Genomic DNA, 21,846 nt, shown 5'->3' on the forward strand with positions numbered 1-21,846 from the left:
ACTTTAAATCAAGATATCAAATAGATATTTTACAATGGCATGTATAAAAGCTGCATATGTAAGTGGGGTCTGAGTGAGCTCTCTGCTGACATCCAGTGATGGGGGGCGGAGGGGAAGACTTCAGCAGCGGAACATATTTGCATAGACCCTCCTACTCTGCCCAGGTGTGCAGCAGGTAGAGCTGCATTGTTAAAATGATCAATTTTGGCTGGTTTTGGGTTACAAATCACTAATATTGAAAGCAGGGGTGTGGCGGGGTGAAGACTCACCGGCATGGTGCCTCCTGCTGGCTGTCTCAGGAATTAGCTCTTTCCAGCCCGGAGCGCCCTCTGCAGGCCGGTGTCTCGCCTGCTGCTGGCCCCGTGTCCCTCCCAGACCCCGGTGCCCTTTGCCAGGGGTTCTGCCCACCACAGTACCCCCTCGCTCAGGGTCTCCCCTCCCAGGGGAACCCCTAACCCTCTAAACCCACCTTGCCTCAGTGTCTACTGCCAGCCATCATCTAGCCGCTGCTCCCTGGGGCAGACTGCAATCTGTAAACCACTCATCATCGGCAAGGGGGTTAGGACCTGCTGCCTTTGCCTATCTCTGGGCTGCCCCTCTGCAGCCCCAGTACCTATTTGGCCTTTTTGGCAAGGCCTGCAGTTTGGGATTTTTCCTGGCTGGAGCTCCCCAGCTCCCTTCCCCAGCACTGCTCCATCTCAGGTACCCTTCTCAGATCCCAGGCAGCCAGGTCCTTCTCTCTGAGAAGCTAGAGAGAGAGTCTGTGTTAGCTTCTGGCCCACAGCCTGCTTATAAGGGCCAGCTGGGCCCTGATTAAGTTGGCCACAGCTGTGGCTGCTTTCCCCCTCAGCCTACCCTTTCCCAGCTGCAACCCTCTCCAGGGCTGCTTTAACCCCTTCAGGGCCGGAGCGGGGTGACCACCCCGTTACAAGGGGTAATGAATTGTTATCCTTATTGTACGAGTAAAGGGTAGCTGACATAGCTCCCCTCTCCCTCTACTGCACCCTACTTGCAGTTGGCTGTCCTTGGTTAGCAAAGACCCAGAGTTCAGAGGTGCATTCACAGTGTTTAGCTTCCAACCGGGGGTGGAAAGAAATGCCTCTGCTGCCACCTCTGCAACTGGCTCACAGCCACTGCTGCCCCTCTGCGATGTCAAGTTCTGAGGTTCTGCCACTTAACGCAGCTTTTAGTGATATCCGCTCTCCGTGATTTCAGCAGGTCATGGGGAACCTCACTGAAAGTGCAGTTTCTGTGCTGGCTTTCACTGCAACACTGTCTCCACACAAAGGTGTAAGCTTAGCCCCTAGACTTGCTCAGTAGTGATGTCAGCTCCAGGAATTACCAAACAGAAGGGCTCTCAACTGAGGCTAATCCGCTCTCCTTTAAATGCTGGAGAGGGGCAGGTCAAATGGTGTTTGGGACTCTTTAAGCAGAGTTTACATCAGGGGTAGGCAGCCTATGGTATGTGTTCCAAAAGCGGCACGCGAGCTGATTTCATTGGCACTCACACTGCCTGGGTCCTGGCTCTGCATTTTAATTTAATTTTAAATTAAGCTTCTTAAACATTTAAAAAACCTTATTTACTTTACATACAACAATAGTTTAGTTATATATTATAGACTTATAGAAAGAGACCTTCTAAAAACGTTAAAATGTATTACTGGCATGCAAAACCTTAAATCAGAGTGAATAAATGAAGACTTGGCACACCATTTCTGAAAGGTTGCCGACCCCTAGTCCACATCATCACATAGGTATATCTGTCACCAAGCACTCTCATCTTCACTGGCATTTGACATCCCTATCTCCTGCTTAGCAAATGAGGTTCAGCTTTGGGTGACTTTCTCAATCTGAGCATGCTAAGCACAGTTCTGCTGCCCTTTACTTGTAAAATTGGGATAATAATGTTTCATTACCCCTGTGTTCAATACTAGAGTGATTTGTAACCCCAAACCAGCCAAACTTGATCATTTGGGCAAAGCAGCTTCATCTGCTGTGCACCTAACCAGAGTGGGCATGTTTGTGCAAACACATTCTGCTCCTGAAGTCTTCTCCTCTCCCCTCCTTCCCCTCCTCCCCCGGCTCATCACTAGATGTCAGAGGAGAGCTCGTTTGGACCCTGCTTATACATAGACTGACTTAATATTCCACAAGAGAAAATATGTTCTTAATGCATGAGCTGTGAGAAAGTAGAGATGAGTCTCTGACCCTTTCTGATTCTCTGGAAGTTAATTGTTTATAATAAATGCACTTCTTATAGTGCTCTTTATTGACAGATCTCAAAGCAAGTTACATAGGAGAAAGGTAGAGAAACTGTAGTGAAATGACTTGCTCAAGGTGTCACAGCAGTTCAGTGGCTGAACCAGGCGTTTATAAACCAGGTCTCCTGATTCCCAGTGCAGGCCTCTGATAGGAACCTGAAAAGGATGTTTTGTTTTAAGTCTCTGCTGTCATTAACGTATGCCTCTTAATGAATCAATGATGGATTATTGCAAGATCAGTAAAACACTCTGGCCAGATTTTCAAGAGAGTCTCTACATTGGGGTCTACAGTTTTGAGTGTCACAAATTTGCACCTGTAAAAACCCACATTTTCATACATCCAAAAAGCAGACATGTAACTACTCAAATTTGCATGCGCAGTTGCCATATATACCTGTGGCCTGATTTTCCTGGAGATTCACCTTTGCAGCTCCCACTGAACTCAGTGAAAGTTATGTGCACACCAGGATGATTGGGTCCCTGTGAACTGGGGTTTTTCCCCTGTACTAATAGTTGGAGGCCTTTTTAAAAGTTTGGTTCTTATTAGACAACATTTCAATTAAATGTCTCATTTCTCTTTTCCCCCAGTGAAACTATATAGTAAATATATACTCCCAAAGAGTAGCTCTTATATCATGTATTAATTAAAGCAAGAAAGGGTGTGTTGGGAAGGAGGGGATCCATGCACAGTTCTGTCTTTCAAAGCATGTAGAAAATAACTGCACCCAAAGGGATGTGGCAGGCTTGTGACTGTCTAGACTTCTCTTCCATGGAAATTAAAATAGAAAATCATATCAAATGGGTCAAAAGAGATCAAACTGAATTCTGATTCCTTGATTCATTCATTGGGGTTCCTGAAAATAATAGCATTGTATAGTGTTGTCCATCTTCAAAGCCCTGACAGACATGAATTAATCTTTACAATACCCCTGTGAGGAAGACACAGTTGTTTATCACAGTTATTACAGGCAGGGAAACTGCTAAAAAGTATATCCCATTGGCTACTGCTGGAGTCTCATTACATGATCACACGTCTTAGTGCAACAGCACCACCACGGGACAGTTAAGGTTGATGTACTAGTGTCTGTGAATGTTTTCTGGCTTTCATGGTTGTAAACTATTTCCATTTAAACAATGCAATAACTTTTGTGCATTCAGTACTATAGGTCTTAAATCAGGCTCTGAGGGGAAAAGGGCAGATTTCTGTAGGGTGGGAGACAGGGGCGGCTCTATGGTTTTTGCTGCCCAAAGCACAGCAGTCAGGCCTTTGGTGGCATGCCTGCGGGCGGTCCGCTGGTCACGCAAATTTGGCAGCATTTCCGCAGGTGATCTGCTGGTCCCATCGAATTGCCGCCGAAGCCGCGGGACCGGCGGACCTCCCGCACAGGCATGCTGCCAAAGGCAGCCTGACTGCACGCCGCCCCCCACGGCTTGTGCCCCAGGCACGCGCTTGCTGCGCTGGTGCCTGGAGCCGCCCCTGGTGGGAGAGGAAGGGGGAAAGTAGTAGAGCCAGCAGCATATCCAAGTCAATGCTAGGGAGATAAAGGGTTTTTCATACTATGGAGACAGCTGAAAAAAGATGAGTAGAAAAGGGGGAGAGAGAGAGAGACACTAATAGTCAGTCCTAACCCAGCTTCCAAAAGCAATAAGTGGTATGAAACGGGAACAAACATTCTTCTGTCATCAAAAATGACCCCTTCCCCCAAAGATATATTTTAGAAGATGATATTTCTGTGGTTGTATTTTAGGACTATAGTGAGTGTAAAAATCATTGTGACATCATTTGTTTCATATAGCATTGAGCTATGCAGTTCTAGGGCAATGGGAATGCAAAGCCCAGAGGGTGGGGGGAGGGAGAGTAAAATTTTAACAGATTCAAAAATACCCAGAACGTGACAGGAGAAGCATATATATGTGTAGTGTAGTGTAGTTCTACTTTGTATTTCACAAACCGCTCCCCATAAAAGATGCTTGCATTAGCAGTTGATTTAGGACCCAATCTAACTCCCATTAAAGTCAATGGAAAGAGTCCCATTAAGTACAGTGGGAGCTGTATCAGGCCCACTCAATGCCCAGGAACTGGAAGCAAACCTCTTGGTTCAAATACCCCTACTTGGCATTTAACCCTTCACTTCCACTTGTACTGCTCAACTGGAAACACAGTTGGCTCACACATGTAAGGGGTAAGGTCATCCCAGCACTAACAAGAAGTCCTCGATCAAGTGTGCTTCTAGCTGGTCAGAGGAACAGCTGGATTCTGATTAACCTCTGGTGTGAGGCGAGCAAGAGGTTCAGCTTTAGCAAGAAAGAGCACAAGAAATGATTGTCTGCAAAGCTACATTTGAGTGGCTCATGGCTTTGGGAATCGATTCGACCAGCTATCAATGGAGAGAGCGAATCAATCTGCTCAAGACCGACTGCTGCAAAGTCAAGGATGCTAACAGCACCTCTGGAAACTCCCTATCTTCCTTCCAATTTTACAAGGAATTCGACTGGCTCCTGGGAACTTCTGCAAGCACTTGGCCCACTGTGTGCACAACAATCTGCTAAGCAGGGATGTGACTCTTCTAACCCCCCAGTGACAGGCACCGAGGGATGATGGACAAGAAGTGGTCCAGGTGCTGAGGTGGCTGCAGCACACCCTGGGTCTGTATTCAGAGGAGCAGAGTGGTCCTGGAGGACAGCCTGCAGTGGAACCAGCAGAAGAGGCTGGTAAGTTTCTGATGCCATTTTTGTTGTTAACATATGGATGGGAGGGATTTCTGGCTTGTAGCCATATTGAGTTATTAATACAAGCTGGGTTTATAGTGTGCTTCTGTTCAGGGGGGAACCTACACCATTTCTGTAGTGCCCTCCTCCCTCCCGAGCCACCATGTGGGATTCAGAATGGATACTGGGCGCTGAGAAAAAACAGTTAAGGTGTTATGATATTTTTACTAGTTACTCACTGATTGTTAGAAATATGGCTTGGGGCACTACAATGAGGAGCCTCACATACACCTCCCTGCTAATACAGCAGCACCTTGTAAATTGGCTGTACCTGTACTGTTTCAGACCACCAGTTAACTGAGTCAAAAAAAAGTTGGCTGTAATGAGTCCAAATGAAACCGGAGTCTGTATTTGGTCCATAGCTAGCTAAATCCAAATTACAGTAGAGGGTGGCTGCATGTCTGTGTTAGGAGTCCCATGGCTGGCAGTCAGTCAGGTCTGTACATGAATGCAGGGTGCTTACAAGGAGGTTGTACTACACCTTTATGCTACATCAGCATCTTGTCAATTTTTAGAGTGGATTTTCACCCATTGCTGCCTGGTGAAGAAAGTGAATCTCTCATGGAGTTAGGAACTATAGACCATTTGTTACCTTCTGGAGCAGAGCATACTTACTAGGGCCACCTCTGTAGTTCATAAGTCCCCCTCTATTTGGATGCCTGCTAATCAGTTACCAGGTGCTTTAAAATCTCCTTAGCCCACAAATGGCTGTCCTCCACTGGCCTGGAACAGAAATTCATACTTCCATCCAGGGACCTCGAGAATATCAATGTCCTCCAGAGCTTGCCCTGCCGGAAGGGATTGTAAAATCCATAGCTAGTGACAACATCCTCTTCCCCTGGGAAAAGTAGTGAGGATTTATAAATCATTGTAATTGAATTTTGTATGTGTGATGGCTTCTGGTGCTGCTCCATCTGGAGTAGCTGCTATTTTGTGTGAATAAAATAAAGCCCATTGATTAAAATGTGTAGTCTTTTGACCTTGAAGTAAAGCAGCTCCCTTGAAAGAGTAGAAATGTAATTTTTTATCATGGTCAGATGATAATGTGTTCTTCCATTTTCCTTTCAAGGCCATTTCACTTCTGTAGGGCAAACGCATGGCACCAGGAGCCTTGGGGAGTAGACGCCTCCAACTACGTGCAGGGAGAAAGAGTCCAAGATGTATTGATGGGAGAGATTCTTGATAAAACCGGTTAGCAGACTGTGTACCAGAAGGACCAGATTGAGTACCAGAAAGAGGAGGATGCAAGAAAGGTGGAAAGAGAGAGAGGGTGCACAGCACAAGGAGCGATTGGTGGCACACTTCTTGGAAACTGACCTCAGGTTGAGGAAGGAAGAGAGACCTCAGCAGAAGGAGCTGTTTGAGCATTTACTTATGGTTATGGCCACCAGACTGCAGGTTGCAGCATCTGCTCCACTCCCACATTCACTTCCTACTCCATCCCTATGTCCTGAGTCCCCTCCACGTTGTTATGTCTTGCAGACTGTACATCCTTTGGACAGTTCAGGGGTTGGCTGGACCGTGTCACAGCCAATGAATACTATTAAAGGGAATGTTCAAATGTACACTGTGCTTTCCTCCGCTCCAGTCCAGTTGCAGGCTGCATGTGCAAAATACACTAGAAAGATCAAGGAGAACAGAGGAACAGGGGCACCCAGAAACAGCTGTCAGTCTTATTTGGAAACAAGCACTGTTCACTGTTTTTGCACTGTTTGGATATTGTGTTATATGTTTGGATGGCAGCTGGTCTGCATGTCTGGGTTTTACACTGGTATTTCATGTTTAAAATAAATATTAAATTTGCACACATGGCTTCTTTAGCAAATTTTATTATATGTAATGAAGTAGAACTTCATCACAGTACCCTATAAGCTGTGGGTTCAAGTACATGGCTGGCCTCACTAAAGATTTTTTTAAATGCAATGTCATATTAATCCATAAGCATAAAAAATGTCCATACATTTCAGCACAGTGAGCAATACACTGTGTGTAGTGGGTACAGTAAAGTGTTTACAAAACACACCCAAAATCAGAACAATTACAAATACCATTTCAGGCCCCCTGCCTCCCCCAGTGCATAGGACCATGTAAACCTATTATGTGGGTGCATGAAGCATCCCTGATTTCCACTATGCATGTGAATCCAGCCCTGGTAACAGATGCACTTTCCGGCTGTGTATACGAGTCCACTCTTGGTGAAAAGGTTTTCCCTTGTCCCCGTAGACACTGTGCACAGCACAAAAGGCCACAACATTGCAGACGTTGCACAATGGCATCCAAAAAGTTCTGAAGGCAGCGCCAATGATATTTCAATCTTCCAAATGCATATTCAACCACCATCATATAACTACTGAGTGTGTAGAATGAAACTTCTTTTACCAGGGCTTCTGCAAACAGGATAGGGTTTCATAAGTCATGGAAAAATAGGGTATGCAAGGTCCCCTAGAATAACATTGGGGACAGTGATTCCATTTATAACTGTTATTTGGTGGGAATAGTGTCCCAGCTTGTCCACAAAGGTAAAGTCCTGATCTCTGGAAAACCCTGGCATCATGCCCCTTGCCAGTGATCCCAGATTAGTGTCCATGAATCTGCCGCAGTAGTTGATGAGGGCCTGCATAACAATGGAGTAGTACCATTTGTGGTTTATATTCTCATGTGCGCCTTGTGGAGAGCAAACTATAGGCATATGAGTCCCATCAGTGGCTCCTGAGCAGTCTGGAAAGCCCACTCTCTCAAAGTCAGCAGTAATTTCAGGAACACTTATGCCAATCACCTTTGGCTATATCAGAATCCTGATTGCCTCACAAACCTCCACCACAACTACCCCCCGAGTTGACTTGTCAACTCCAAACTGGTTAGCAGCGAACCTGTAGCAGTGTGGGGCAGCCAGCTTCCAGACCGGCATGGCATGTTGTTTCTATAACCGGTATGGCATGTTGTCCCTCATGCATGTGTCCTGGTGCGGAAGGGTTAGGGGAAAGCTGATCACAAACCTCCAGGAACCTAAGTTCCCTGTAATCTGCGTGGCTGGGCCACGCAGGTGCTTAGGGAACCTGCCCAGGGACTGTGTGTGTGTGTGTGTGTACGCACCTCCCCTGGCCCCAACCTAGCCCAGCTCCCAGCCTGCCATGGCAAGGGTGGCCCCTTGTGGCATGACCCAGCCACAGCTGGGGCAGCCCGGCCCAAACCCGGGCGGCTCGGTCTGGACCTGTCGCAGGATGCCCCTCCCTAAACCCAGCCCTGGCTGGACCTGTGTGGGCCGGGGGAGGGGTGCCTATCCTGCGACCCCAGCCCTGAAGCTGCCACGGCGGGGAGAGGCGCCTCTCCCCCGCAGCCCAGGTGCTGGTGCAGGGAGAGAGAGCTGAGGGGAATCCTCTCTCCCCGCCGTAGCCCCGGAGCACCCTCCTGCACCCCAAATCCCTCATCCCAATCCCAGAGCCTGCACCCCCAGCCGGAGCACTCCCCCCAACTCTGCCCCAGCCCTGAGCCCCTCATCCTCGGCCCCACCCCAGAGCCTGCACCCCCAGCCAGAGCCCTCACACCCCTGCACTCCAACTCTCTGCCCCAGCCCTGAACCCCCTCCCACACTCCAAACTAATAATTTCCCATGTGGTTCCCTGGAAAATGCTTTACTGAAGTCCAAGAATATTAGCACTACTGCACTTCACTTATCTAAAAAATCAGTTATTTTCTCAAAGAAAGAAATCAGGTTAGTCTGGCATGATCTACCTTTGGTAAATCCATGTTGCATTCCAGCCCCTTTAGCTCTGTGAATTTAGTTATTCTTTGTTTCACAATTTGTTCTGAAACCTTGTCATACTACTGAGGTCAGACTAACAGGTCTGTAATTGTCCAGATCACTTTCCCCCCTCTTATATATAGGTAGGACATTAGCTATTCTCCAGTTACATGTTACTAACCCCAAATAGATAGATGTATTAAAAATCCTGGCTACTAACTAGACTAACAATCTCAAATGCCAGTTCTTTCAGTATTCTGGGATGGAAGTTTAGTCCCCGCAGTGAGTACACATTAAGCTCTACGTGTTCCTTATTATGATTATTATCCTTATTGAAAACTGAGGCAAAGTATCATTGAGTTTTGGGGCCATACCTATATTAGACTTTCATCTCCTTCCTATCCATACTGCATAGCAGCCAAATTTCATCCATCCTTATTTTCTTTTTAGCTATATAACTAAAAAACTTTTATTTATTTTAATGTCCTTGGAAAGTGCTGATTCAGCTTGACTTTTAGCAGTTCTCACTTTATTCCTGCATTTTCTAACCTCCATGATGTAGCTTTCTTTGCTGATCAACCACTTTTTCCATTCTGAATAGGCTCTCTGCTTACTTCTAATAAGCTTTTTGAGGTGGTTCTTCATCCATCTGGGTTTGGCGCATTTCTCTACACGTTTTTTTTCCCTCTTTTACTTGGAATTCCTATTTTGGATTGTTTTGGATAGTTGATTTGAAGAAATTCCAAACCTTCTTCCCATTTAAATCCTTAAGCTTTTCAGTCCAGTTGACTTTAACTAATTCCCTTTACTTCCCAAAGTCTTCCCTTTTGAACTTAAAAAGCCTAGTTGATTACCTGTTTTTTTGATTATCCTTCCATTTAATTTAAACTGAATCAACTTGCGATTACTCAATCCAAAGTAATTCCTACGACCAACCCTTCTATGATGGCCTAACCAAAACCAAGTCTAAAATTGCATCAACTCAAAAATCTCTGCCAAAAGGTTTGCCAGTGTCTCACAGATGCTCTGCCTGATTCTGAAATAGGAGTGACCCAGTGAGCTGGAGAAATTCTTCCACCAGGTCGGAATCCATGTTGATGACTCTTGCTGCTGGGAGCATGCATATCTGAAAATGGCTCAGCTGGATGTGTCAGTGGGCTCAAATCCCTTCCTGTCAAGTCATGGAGTATGGACACACAAGGTGTCCCACAGTCCACTATGAACCAAGCCCTAGAGTGGCGATAGCTGGCGAGGGTGCTAGGAAGGAACCCTGGGATAAGCTAGGGTATGGCACCAGAACTTGAAGCAGAAGGTCTGACTCAAGTGTGCATCATGCAGTATGGAGATGTCAGCAGTGTTGGGTGGCCCATGCTTACAGTGCAGTGTGGATGCTTAAGTATGGGCTTGAAAACACTGAATCTGGAAGCCTGGGTCCCACAGACACAGGCTTACTATGCAGTGGAGCCAAAGCCACAAAGGCAGAGCATTCGTTACTGTCACAGACTGCATTTACCTGACTGAGCTGTCCATTCAGAACAGATTACTTTTGAGTGCTGTTGTCATGCCAAACCCTCAGATGTTTGGCTTCAGTAGGCTGTGTGTGTATGTGGCTGCTGTTAATGTGTCTCTCTGTGTATGTGTGAGAAGCTCATTTATGAAATGGAAGCCGCCAAGAGCAGAGCTGGAATTTGGCTATTTAGCTAGAGGGAATTTCCTCTGAATTCCTGGGTTTTTCCCAAATGTGAGTTATGAGACTGACTCAGCTGCTCTTTTATTCCCTTCTGGCTGAACTGCCTTTTCTAATGCTTTTAAACTGCAGCTAAAGGCTATCTAATGTGCTGAGATATCAGGGATGTCAGGTCTGGCTCTTCCATAAACAAAGATGCACTTCCTGTTTCCTTCATTCAGGGAGCTAAATTGTAATGGTGTGGATGGAAGACTGTTTTCCATGCGACTGAGCATAATTTACAGCAGCTTGTGATCATACAAAATTATCCTGTGCTTCAGAAATTCTGTTGTAGATTTAAAATCCCTTTTTTCTTAGCTGCAAGAATAAGCATGAGCTGATCAAAATAGCTTAGCTCAAATCCGAGGTTTTGACTTGCAACATGCTGCTGAAGTCTGCATAGCTTAAATACATGCATAATCCTCCCCGAATACACACACATCTCAGAACTTTTGACTTGAAGACTGTTTCTGCAGAGGCATTATTAAGTCTGAAAAACAGAATACCCTCTGAGCAGGTTGCCTATTATAATTGTTCAGAATACCTTAACTAGTGATGGTATGATTGTAAAATCAGGTTCTAAGTGTTCACAGAGACCCACTATGGCCTTGGCTACACTGGCGCTGTACAGCGCTGCAACTTGCTGCGCTCAGGGGTCTGAAAACGCACCCCCCGGGAGTGCAGCGCTGTAAAGCACCAGTGTAATCAGCGCCTGCAGCACTGCACGCTCGCTCGCAGCACTGCAAGCTATTCCCCTCGGAGAGGTGGAGTACTTGCAGCGCTGAGAGACAGCTCTCGCAGCGCTGGCGGCGCGACTACACTCGTGCTTCACAGCGCTGCCATGGCAGCACTGTGAATCCCCAAGTGTAGCCAAGGCATCAGTTGTACATTTCCTTACACCCTCCTCTACCTAAACACACAAGTCTTCAGATCTAAGTCTGGCTAAATCAAACTAGTATTTTTTCTACCTTATATCTTGATGTCAGTGACACTAAAGATGTTAATGTGGTTCCTTGCTAAAGAAGTCCTTTTACAGAATACCGGTTTTTTAATCGTGCTGGTCCAAATTCTCTGTTTCTCTTCCTGACACGCAGATTATTACTGGATTGCTCAACAGCATTAATATACTTCTGGTGTAGGAATAAGGTATACCTTTAATTTACCTATTATGAAAATACCATTGCAGTTTCACAGTTAAGTTTGAGTTGAATTTTAGTCCTACAGCAGGGATTCAACTATTTTGTTACATACGAAGAATACAGCATATTCTCCTCAGAATTATACCACTTGCTCTTTAAGGACAGGTTTTATTTTCTGGGCATTTACCAGTAATTTAATGGATTTATTTAGTATTTAAAATTAAAAATGAGTCTACAGTGAAGCAGAGAAACTGCCAGCTAGCCCTGCCCCATTATACCTGCAGCCAATTCCAGGTCTGTATGGTGGAGAAAAGGAGAGAGCCTGGCTCATTTGGGGGCTGACTGGTGGAGCTAGGGCAGGAGCTAGCCTCCTCCCTATGTGAGGGGAAGGATCACTCACCTGCCCACCAAGGCACCCACCTGGGAGGAAGCACTGTCACCCTAGCCATGGGAGACTGTGGAGGAGACCTAGGAGCCTTCAGCTCTGGAGGCAACTGAGTGGGCAAAGCCCAGGGACGTTGTAGGGCTCAGCCTGACCAACTTGCAGCTGCCCTGCCTGAAGGAGACTGAGACCGTGACAAGGTGTTGCTCACAACCCGTGAGAGGACCCTATGGGAAGCAGGCCACCCAACTAGTTGGACTAGAGTGGCCATGCCCCAAAATGAACAGACACTGATAGGAAGTAGCCCAGGGCAGCAAATTTGGACTCCTGCGAGGAGATCTGCCCCTGTTCCGGGGTTGACAAACACAGGGCCCTGGGCTGGGACATGGTGGAGAGGGAGGGCCCGGGTCCCCTTATCTGCCCCCCGGCCTTAAAGATCGAGGCCCAGCAATCAAATAAGGGGCCGAAAGCCATGGGCTTTGCTAGGCTGTCCAGCCCTCCAGGCTTGGCACTGGCTTCAGGTGAAATGGGGCAGGACTCGCTGGGCCCAAAACTCTCTTTAACCCTTGCTGTGCTGGCTGGCAGTTTCTCTTTTTCATCATAGGGTCCTTTAAGAAATTAAGCGCCTGATGTTAGCCCAACAACTTAAAAAAATTGGATCACTATAGTATTATAAACAATTGTGAACTACAGGGACAAAGTTCTTTAGAAAAAATGAATTTGAACTTTTTATAAGGACACTCCTAAAATGTTTCCTTTTGAAAGATACCTGGAGACAGAGGGCGAAATCTTGATCCCATTGAAGTGAACAGGAGATTTGCCATTAACTTCAGTGAGGCCAGCATTTCCCCCAGAAGCTTAAAGCACATTCTCCCAATTCAGAAGTTTTATTAACGGGTAAGTGCTAAGTGATCACTTACACACACTGTCTCTTTAAGTCTGAAGGGGGTTTAGGGTTTTTATTTTTTAAAAATCATTAAAACAATTTTAAAAATAAATTTCTATAATCTCTGAAACCCAAGTAAATGTGTAGGATGACTCTGATTAAAGGAAGTGACAATTCTTCTTCAAGTGGTGTCCCTGTGGGTGTGCCACTCTAAGTTTTGGTGTGTCCCTGCGCCGGAGATCAGCGATTTCTCACAGGAGTACTTGGTCGGGGGAAGGGCGCGGACAGGAGTTGTCTCGTGCAGCTGTTGGCACCTCCTGTAGCACGCGCACCCCCGACCGCCCCTTCAGTTCCTTCTCAACCGTCCTCGGCTGCAGATGGAGCTCCGCGGCAGTGCTCTCTTTGATACTTTCTGAAAGAAAAAAAAAGGGGGGGGGGCCTACAAGTTACATAGGAACTTCCTATTAGTCTATACTTAGTTACATTGTTTAGTTACTCTTAGTCTATACATAGTTACATAGTTTCATTAGTTCCTCTTAGAGGTTTTTCTTTAAAAAAAAAAAAAAAAAAGAAAGAAGACGACTTTTTCTCTGCTTAACTCCCCATTTGGGAACAGTTTCTATAGTTTACCATTACAATTAACTCCCACTCTTCTCTCTCAAGGTGGGGAGGGGCTTAACTGCAATCATGCCGGGCTCAACAGGATTTAAAAAGTGTGACTCCTACCGTGAACTGATGCCAGTCTCTGACGGTCACACATCCTGCATTCACTGTCTGGGAGAAACTCGTATCTCCCAGAAATGCATACATTGCACCAACTTAACAACAAGGGCAAGACGTAACAGGGATCTCCGCTTGAAAATGCTTCTGCTGGAGAAATCCCTCCAACCTCCGCGAGAGACGTCCTCCGGGGAGTCTCATAAGCCAAGATCCCTGAGCTCTGATAAGTCTCCGACTTCCAAAACTGTCAGGAAGCGAGCCTCGACCTCTCCAGCAAGGGTGTCTCAGAAAAAGAGAGCTTCCCCAGTGAGGTTTTTACCCTCAGTGCTCCACTCATCCAGAGTGAGCACTTACGAGGCACCGGGCTCCTCCGGCACCGTCCCTCAGCGGACCTCTGCTGAGCCCCAACGCGCGGCACCGGAGTTGAGACGTCAAGTCTCCTCCACAGCACTGGCTACCCGGGTTAAGAGCGCGGCACAGGCAGTGGCACTGCGATCAATGCTGCCCCCACCGGCACCGACCCAAGACTTGATGCTGGCACCGGTCAGTGCTCCAACAGTAGACCGCAACCCCAAGGCGGGACCAGCGCAACTCCTGCATACTGAGGACATAGCAGTTTCTTCGACACCACAGTCACCACTGCTTGGCACTGAACACTCCCCGAGCTACATAGCATGGTACCATCCTTCATCTCCTGCACACTCTCCATGCATAGTGGCGAGGAAGTTGACGTGCAGGACAACTGCTTCCCCTTTCAATGTTCATCCCCATCACAGATGAGACCTACATGGAACGCTGTGAAGCCTAAGCCTCATCCCTCCGAGCATTCACAGCCCTGGTATGCACAGCACTGGCCTTACCCATTACCTCCTTACGCCATGCAATGGCCACAATGGGGTCCTTGGCCCACATACCAGAACCCCTATTCTGGTCCCCCTTCCCCAGCAACAAGAGGTTCCAGAGTACACCCATCGTTACCACACAGAGAAACCTCTGACCCCCCTGACACAGAGACAGAAGAGGAAGAGATACTATCTCAGGCAGACCTGGATGATTCACCATACTCATCTTCTGCATCAGACGAAGCGGTGACGCAGTCTACCCCTACGACACCAGATGACCTGAAACAGTTCTAAGAACTCTTCAAAAGAGTAGCAAACAGCCAAGAAATTGCCTTACATGAGGTGCAGGAGAAACAACATAAGTTGTTAAAAATCTTACAACCGGCATCATCGACCAAGATTGCCCTCCCTATGGATGAGGCTATAATGGAGCCTGAGGAGGTAATATGGCAAACACCAGTATCAGCACCACCCACCAACAAAAGGGCTGACAGAAAATACTTTGTTCCAGCCAAAGGCATGGAATTTTTGTTTTCACACCCTCAATCCTGCTCTCTGGTGGTAGAGGCTGCTAATCAGGGCAGTAAACAGCCTCACTGCAAGATAAAGAACATGAGACTGGACCTCTTTGGGCGGAAAGTTTACTCGTCAGCCACCCTTCTACTCTACTAGCTCTACTATTCAACAATTCTGTTCTACTAGCAAATTACGACTACTCTAACTATAGTAAAATACAAAAGCTCGTGGAGGACCTCCCCAAGCATAAATGTCCTCAGGTCAACGCCATTATCAATGAGGGTCAGTTAATAGTCTGCACAGCGCTGCAAGCCTCAATGGATGTAGTGGACACAGCTGCCCGAACAACCGCAACAGCTGTGGTTATGAGAAGAACATCATGGTTGCAGGCTTCGGGAATTCCAAAAGAACTACAACTAAAAGTGGAGGACCTACCCTTCGATAGGGATAAACTATTCTCGGCTCAAACAGACGAGGTCTTCCATACCATGAAGGCCTCCCGAATGATGCTGCGTACACTAGGCATACAACCACCGCCTGACAAACGCCCTCGCTTTACACCATACCAAAGGTCACGAGACACCTCATTTAACAGTCAACCACGATACTTCACTCAGAACAGACCCAAACAACAGGCTCAAAGACGACGAGCTCCACAGAACCAGGCCTTGTCCACCCGTCCATCTACATCTAAGCCACAATTTTGAAGTCTTGGTCGAGGATATGCACGACCTCCCCACACCTCTAGCACCAACAGATACCCCATCCCACAATTTTTGGTCACCACCTACGCCCATTTTACCATTCTTGGGCTGCAATAACCACAGATCAATGGGTTTTGGAGATCATACAATCTGGCTACACCATTCCTTTTACAGCCATCCCCCCAACTCTCCCCCCTTCCCCGTCCCTCTTCAGGGACCCCTCTCACGAGCACCTTCTGCAACAGGAAGTAGACGACCTCCTACTGCTGGGTGCTGTAGAACCAGTACCACATCAATACCGAAGGAGGGATTTTTATTCCAAATATTTCCTGACAGAGAAGAAAGGAGGGGGATGGAGACCAATCTTAGATCTCCGAAAACTCAACAGGTTCGTACGCAACCACAGGTTCAAAATGGTCACTCTGGCCACAATAATCCCAGCGCTAGATGGGGGAGACTGGTTTGCAGCCCTCCATCTCCAAGATGCATACTTCCACATTACAATACATCCTGCCCACAGATGGTTCCTGCGGTTCACAGTAGGACCCAACCACTACCAATACAGGGTCCTTCTCTTCGGACCATCCACCACTCCCTGCATATTCTCAAAAACGCTCGCGGTAGTAGCAGCACATTTACGACGCAAAGGAGTCATAATCTTCCCCTATTTGGACGATTGCCTTCTCAAGGGTGCCAGCCGACAAGAAACGGCAGGCATGCTGAAGACCACAATAGACCTGTTTCACCAGCTAGGGCTACAGATAAATGAAAAGAAGTCCACCCTGGAACCAACCTGGCGGTTGGAGTTTATCAGACCCAACCTAGACTCCATACAAGCCAAGGCAATATTGCCAAACCACAGATTCACTACATTGACCAATCTTATTTCCACGGTGACCATCAGCCCACAAACTTCAGTGAGGACATGCCTTCAGATTCTGGGACATATGGCAGCTACGACTTTCATAGTAAAGTATGCTAGACTCCATATGTGCTGTCTGCAGCACTGGTTGAGCACAGCAAACACTCTCTCAACAGATGTATGACACTACCACTACCAGTATCCTCTCCCTACAGGGGTGGATGCAGCCAGGGGATGTATGCTTTGGGATTCCCTTTCAACAACACCCCCCATCAGTGACTATTACAAACGATGCCTCCCTGATAGGTTGGGGCACCCACTTGGGTCATCACAACATACATGGGAAGTGGTCTGCGACGGAAACCCGACTACATATCAATCTCCTGGAACTTCGCGCGGTACATAACACATGCCGACACTTCCTCCAACTCATACGAGAAACCTCAATCTCTATTCTCACCGACAATGTGGCATGCATGTTTTACATCAGTCACCAAGGAGACGCCAGGTCTCACTCGCTATGCGTAGAAGCCATGAATTTATGGAACTTCTGCATCCGCAACAATATAAACATCACAGCATCATACCTACCAGGGTGCCAAAACACTACAGCCGACAACCTCAGCAGGCACTTCTCACAGGAACACATGTGGGAAATCCACGACAGTGTTCTCGGCACAATATTCCAAAAATGGGGTCACCCAGTAATCGACCGTTTTGCCTCAGCAACAAATCACAAATGTCCACTATTTTGTTCCAGGCCTGGCACCAGGATCGTTAGGGGATGCCTTCCTCATCCCGTGGAACGCGTCATTCATGTATGCCTTCCCGCCGATATCACTGATCCCACGCGTCATCCGCAAGATACGACTCGACAGAGCATACATCATTCTCATTGTTCACACATGGCCCAGACAGACTTGGTTTCTGTACCTCTCACATCTAGCAGTCTGTGCCCCACAACTGCTGCCTTTCCGGACGGACCTCCTTTCCTAGAACAAGGGCCTGTTGCTCCATCCAGACCCAGCAAAACTCCATCTCAAAGCGTGGCTTCTCTCTGGTTCCAACATGGAGAATTGAACTGTTCGGAGAAAGTAAAACAGGAATTACTAAATAGCCGTCGCCTCACCACTAGAAATACTTACCACCACAAGTGGAGAAGATTCTCCCTTTGGTGTCAGCAAAAACCAGCTGGATGTGACCACGGCGCCTCTATCTATGATCCTAGACTACCTACTAGAACTGAAGGAAACGGGGTTAGCCATAAGTTCTATTAAAGTACACCTGGCTGCCATCACGGCCCTCCACAAACAGATAGAAGGGGCTTCAATATTCGCTCACCCGATTACACGGCACTTTCTAGCAGGTATACAGAACATGTACCCAGAAGTACGCCAACCTGCACCACCACCAGGGGATCTCAATCTTGTGCTCAAATGTCTCACAAGACCACCCTTCGAACCTCTAGCAACCTGCTCGCTCCTTCATGTGTCAATGAAGGTCGCATTCCTAGTGGCAATCACGTCTGCCAGATGTGTCAGTGAAATAGGAGCATTGATGGCTGAACCACCATACACTGTATTTACCAAAGACAAAATCATGTTACGTCCTCACCCAAAATTGTTGCCCAAAGTGGCTACAAATTTTCATATTAACCAAACCATACACTTACCTGCCTTCTATCCCAAGCCATATAACGACTCTTGAGAAGCAACATTGCACGTGCTAGATGTCAGATGGGCTGTAGCCTTCTACTTGGACAGAACTAAACCATTTCACAAGTCACCAAGACTACTCGTCTCTACAGCAGAGCACTCCAAGGGCTCTACAATATCGACCCAGAGACTCTCCAAAGGGTCTCTACCTGTGTTCAAACTTGCTACCGCCTGCATCACAAAGAACCCCCCGTGGGTATCAGATCCCACTCAACACGAGCCATGGCAACATCGATTGCATTCTTGAACAATGTCCCCTTAATAGATATTTGTTGAGCTGCAACCTGGACTTTGGAGCACACTTTTGCAAAGCATTACACTATCTCCCAGGGCCTTGTCTCAGACTCTATCGTTGGCCTCACAGTGCTCTCATCACACACTTATACATAACTCCGAACCCCTACCACCCCTGGTGGGGTACTGCTCTACAAGCACCTAGCGTGGAGCATCCACAGGGACACCACTAGAAGAAGTTACTCACCTTGTGCAGTAATAATGGTTCTTCGAGATGTGTGTCCCTGTGGGTGCTCCACTATCCACCCTCCTCCCCTCTACTTTGGAGATCACACAGCCGAGCTCTGAGGTACAGAAGGAACAGAGGGGATGGTTGGGGGTGTGCGTGCCACAGGAGGTGCCGATGGCTGCATGAGACAACTCCTGTGTGCACCCTTCCCCCGACCAAGTACTGCTGGGAGAAATCTCCAATCTCTGGCTCAGGGATGCACTGACACCTAGAGTGGAACACACATCTCGAAGAACCATCGTTACTGCACAAGGTGAGTAACTTCTTCTTTATTGCAAGTCTGTCAAATTAAAGCTAATGTTCTACATTAATTTCAAGATATATCTAATTAAAAATCAAGATTGATCAGGAATTAAATACCATGGATTAGGGAGGATAAAAAGTCTTGATTAGAAGAAATCAGTTCCTTTTATTTAAATTTTTCAAATTTAAATCAAATTTTTATTTGTATTTAAGTTCTTTTCTTTCTTTATATTTTATAGTCTTAAGTGGATGCTTTATACTTGTTTCTTTCATTAGTTTCCTAATTGTTAGGGTAATTTCAGATTTTACAGATTATTTTCATTAAGAAGTTTCATTTAAAATGCTTTTCTATACTGAAGAAGACAAATTCAGGCCTCGTTAATATCCTCACTGCCTGAACAACTCACTCAGACGCAAAGTAGATCGGGAAATAGATTGTGCTGTATTTGTATTTGTAATGGGAGCCTAACTTGAAAATGTTGGCCTGTGCACATAAAGTTCACAATAACTTTAATAACTCTTCATTGTTAACAGTGAAGCAATTTTGTTTTCAAGTGACAAAAATTTGACGCTATGAAGAGAAAAGCTTTAAAAATTTTTAGCCCCTGATGCTACAAACATGGGATCAATCATGTGAGTAACATACCTGCTCAAGTGTTTGTCGGAACAGGGCCTTTATTTTCAATGTTTTGGTTTTTGTCTAGAGCAGTTTTGTAAAATTTAAATTAAATTCCCTACCACCTTGTCATGGGGTCTGCTCCCTACCCATGGCAAAGATGAGAGTGGTGTTAATTCAACCAACAACTGACTAAAAATGTTGCCTGTGGCAGCAGAACCCTCTCCCCACTGTAGAGCCTTATGGCCCTGCAAAGAGTGCTGGAGAGTCCACATGTGTGGATATCAGGCTTCTTAGTGGCAGTAACTTGGTATCTTTTATTAATGGCTGATAACAGTAATAGTGTTGATATAATAGCTTTCTGTACAGCCTTTCACTTGGTACAGCATGCTATTTTGATTAAAAAGCTAGAAAAGATATAAAATTAACATGGCATACATTAAATAGACTAAAAGCAGGCTAACTGATGTAGGCCTTGCATGAACAATGAGTGAAAACAGAAGTTAATGGACAAAGCAAGAATTCACAGGTGGCCTTGTAAATAAAATGTAGTTAGTAGGTAAAGAAATAGTAAGACAAGTAAATGATAAGTTTGCTGCTGCAGCTTTGTTTGCTAGCATATTTTGTAGCTTGTGGACAGTTAGGATTTGTTTATGTATTGTGCCTGTGTTAGTCTATGTATATAAACTGATTTATATTTATGTGCTTTTGGATTTGTAGTAAACCCCCTATACCCACCCTACTGCACTTGAGCTTGATCACCTCAGTGTAGTGTTGCTGTATGCCAGTAAAGAAACTTCAGTGACAAGTCTGGATTCAAACCAAGTTTTTGGATTCCAGGGACCGGGATAAAGTGTTCTCCCAGAACTGGATGAGGTGTTCTGGATAAGCAGAGTGGAAAAAGTCTCAGAGGGACTCCCAACAACTGATAGGTCTCAAAATGTAATTGTAATTTGGAAATCATCATAGAATTGGTGTGTTTCTAATAGGGTCACTCAGGGATTGGTTCTTGGCCCTGCACTGTTTAAACTTTTTATTAATTACCTGGAAGAAAGCATAAATTCATCATTGATAAAATTTTGCAGATGACACAAAAATTGGGGGAGTAATAAACAATGAAGAGGACAGGTCACTGATTCAAAGCAAACTGGATTGTTTGGTAAACTGGGTGCAAGAAAATATGTGTTTTATATGGCTAAATATACATATATACATCTATGAACAAAGAATGCAGGCTATACTTACAGGATGAGGGATTCTATCCTGGGAAGCAGTGACTGAAAAAGATTTGGGGGTCATGGTGGATAATCAGCTGAATGTGAGCTCCCAAGGTTATGCTGTGGCCAAAATGGCTAATGCAATTCTTGGATGCATAAACAGGGGAATCTCAAATAGGGGTAGAGAAGTTATTTTACCTCTGTATTTGGCATGCTGGAATACTGCAATCAGTTCTGATGCCCACAATTCAAGAAGGATGTTGATAAATTGGAGAGGATTGAGAGAAGAGACATGAGAATGATGAAAGGATTAGAATACATGCCTTACAGTGATAGACTCAAGGAGCTCAATCTGTTTAGTTTAACAAAGCAAAGGTTAAGGGGAGACTTGATTAGAGCCTGTAAATGTCTACATGGGGAACAAATATTTAATAATGGGCTCTTCAACTTAGCAGACAAAGGTATACCATGATCCAATGGCTAGACGTGGAAACTGGACAAATTCAGATTGGAAATAAGATGTAAATTTTTAATGGTGAGGATAATTAACCATTGGAACAATTTACCAAGGGTTGTGGTAGATTCTCCATCACTGACAACTTTTAAATTAAGATTGGATGTTTTTCTAAAAATATCTACTCGAGGAATGATTTTGGGGAAATTCTATGTCCTGTGTTATACAGGAAGTCAGACTAGATGATCACAGTGATCCCTTCTGGCTTTGGAATCTGTGAACCTATGTGTATGGGGGAGTACAGTCTGGCACACTGCTTTCCCAGAACTGCTCTCATTCTCCAGCCTTCTATCCTTCTCAGTACATTTGATTTAAAGCCAAAAGTCAGTGTAACACTACTGAGTTTTAATTAACCAGTTTATTATTATGTATGTCTCATTTAATCTTTTATGCATTCTCCTTTAGCTGTTTGAGTAAAAGTTTGAGCCACTTTTGTTGAGAGACTGCTTTTCCTTACTAATTTTTTTCC

At 45.8% G+C, this 21,846-nt stretch overlaps 1 protein-coding gene and 1 long non-coding RNA gene across 9 annotated transcripts in view; one reads left to right on the forward strand and one right to left on the reverse strand.

Moving 5' to 3' along the window:
* MAP3K13 (mitogen-activated protein kinase kinase kinase 13) overlaps nucleotides 1-21,846 on the forward strand; it is a 156,544-nt gene that overhangs the window by 63,359 nt on the left and 71,339 nt on the right. The window contains exon 4 of one of the 8 annotated variants that reach the window (XM_065556175.1): nucleotides 12,785-12,916. The exons of the other annotated variants lie outside the window; for them this stretch is intronic. The gene's annotated coding sequence lies outside the window, so the exon portion shown is untranslated. The remainder of the gene's footprint in view (nucleotides 1-12,784; nucleotides 12,917-21,846) is intronic. 8 annotated transcript variants of the gene reach the window in all.
* On the reverse strand, nucleotides 6,844-17,920 carry LOC135973340 (uncharacterized). Its single transcript, XR_010590147.1, has 2 exons — nucleotides 17,483-17,920; nucleotides 6,844-13,317 (listed from the first exon to the last, which is right to left on the reverse strand). It is a non-coding gene; the product is annotated as an uncharacterized LOC135973340 (long non-coding RNA).

Source organism: Chrysemys picta, chromosome 9 (genome assembly GCF_011386835.1).
Source record: "Chrysemys picta bellii isolate R12L10 chromosome 9, ASM1138683v2, whole genome shotgun sequence".
In the NCBI taxonomy this organism is placed as follows: Eukaryota; Metazoa; Chordata; order Testudines; family Emydidae; genus Chrysemys; species Chrysemys picta.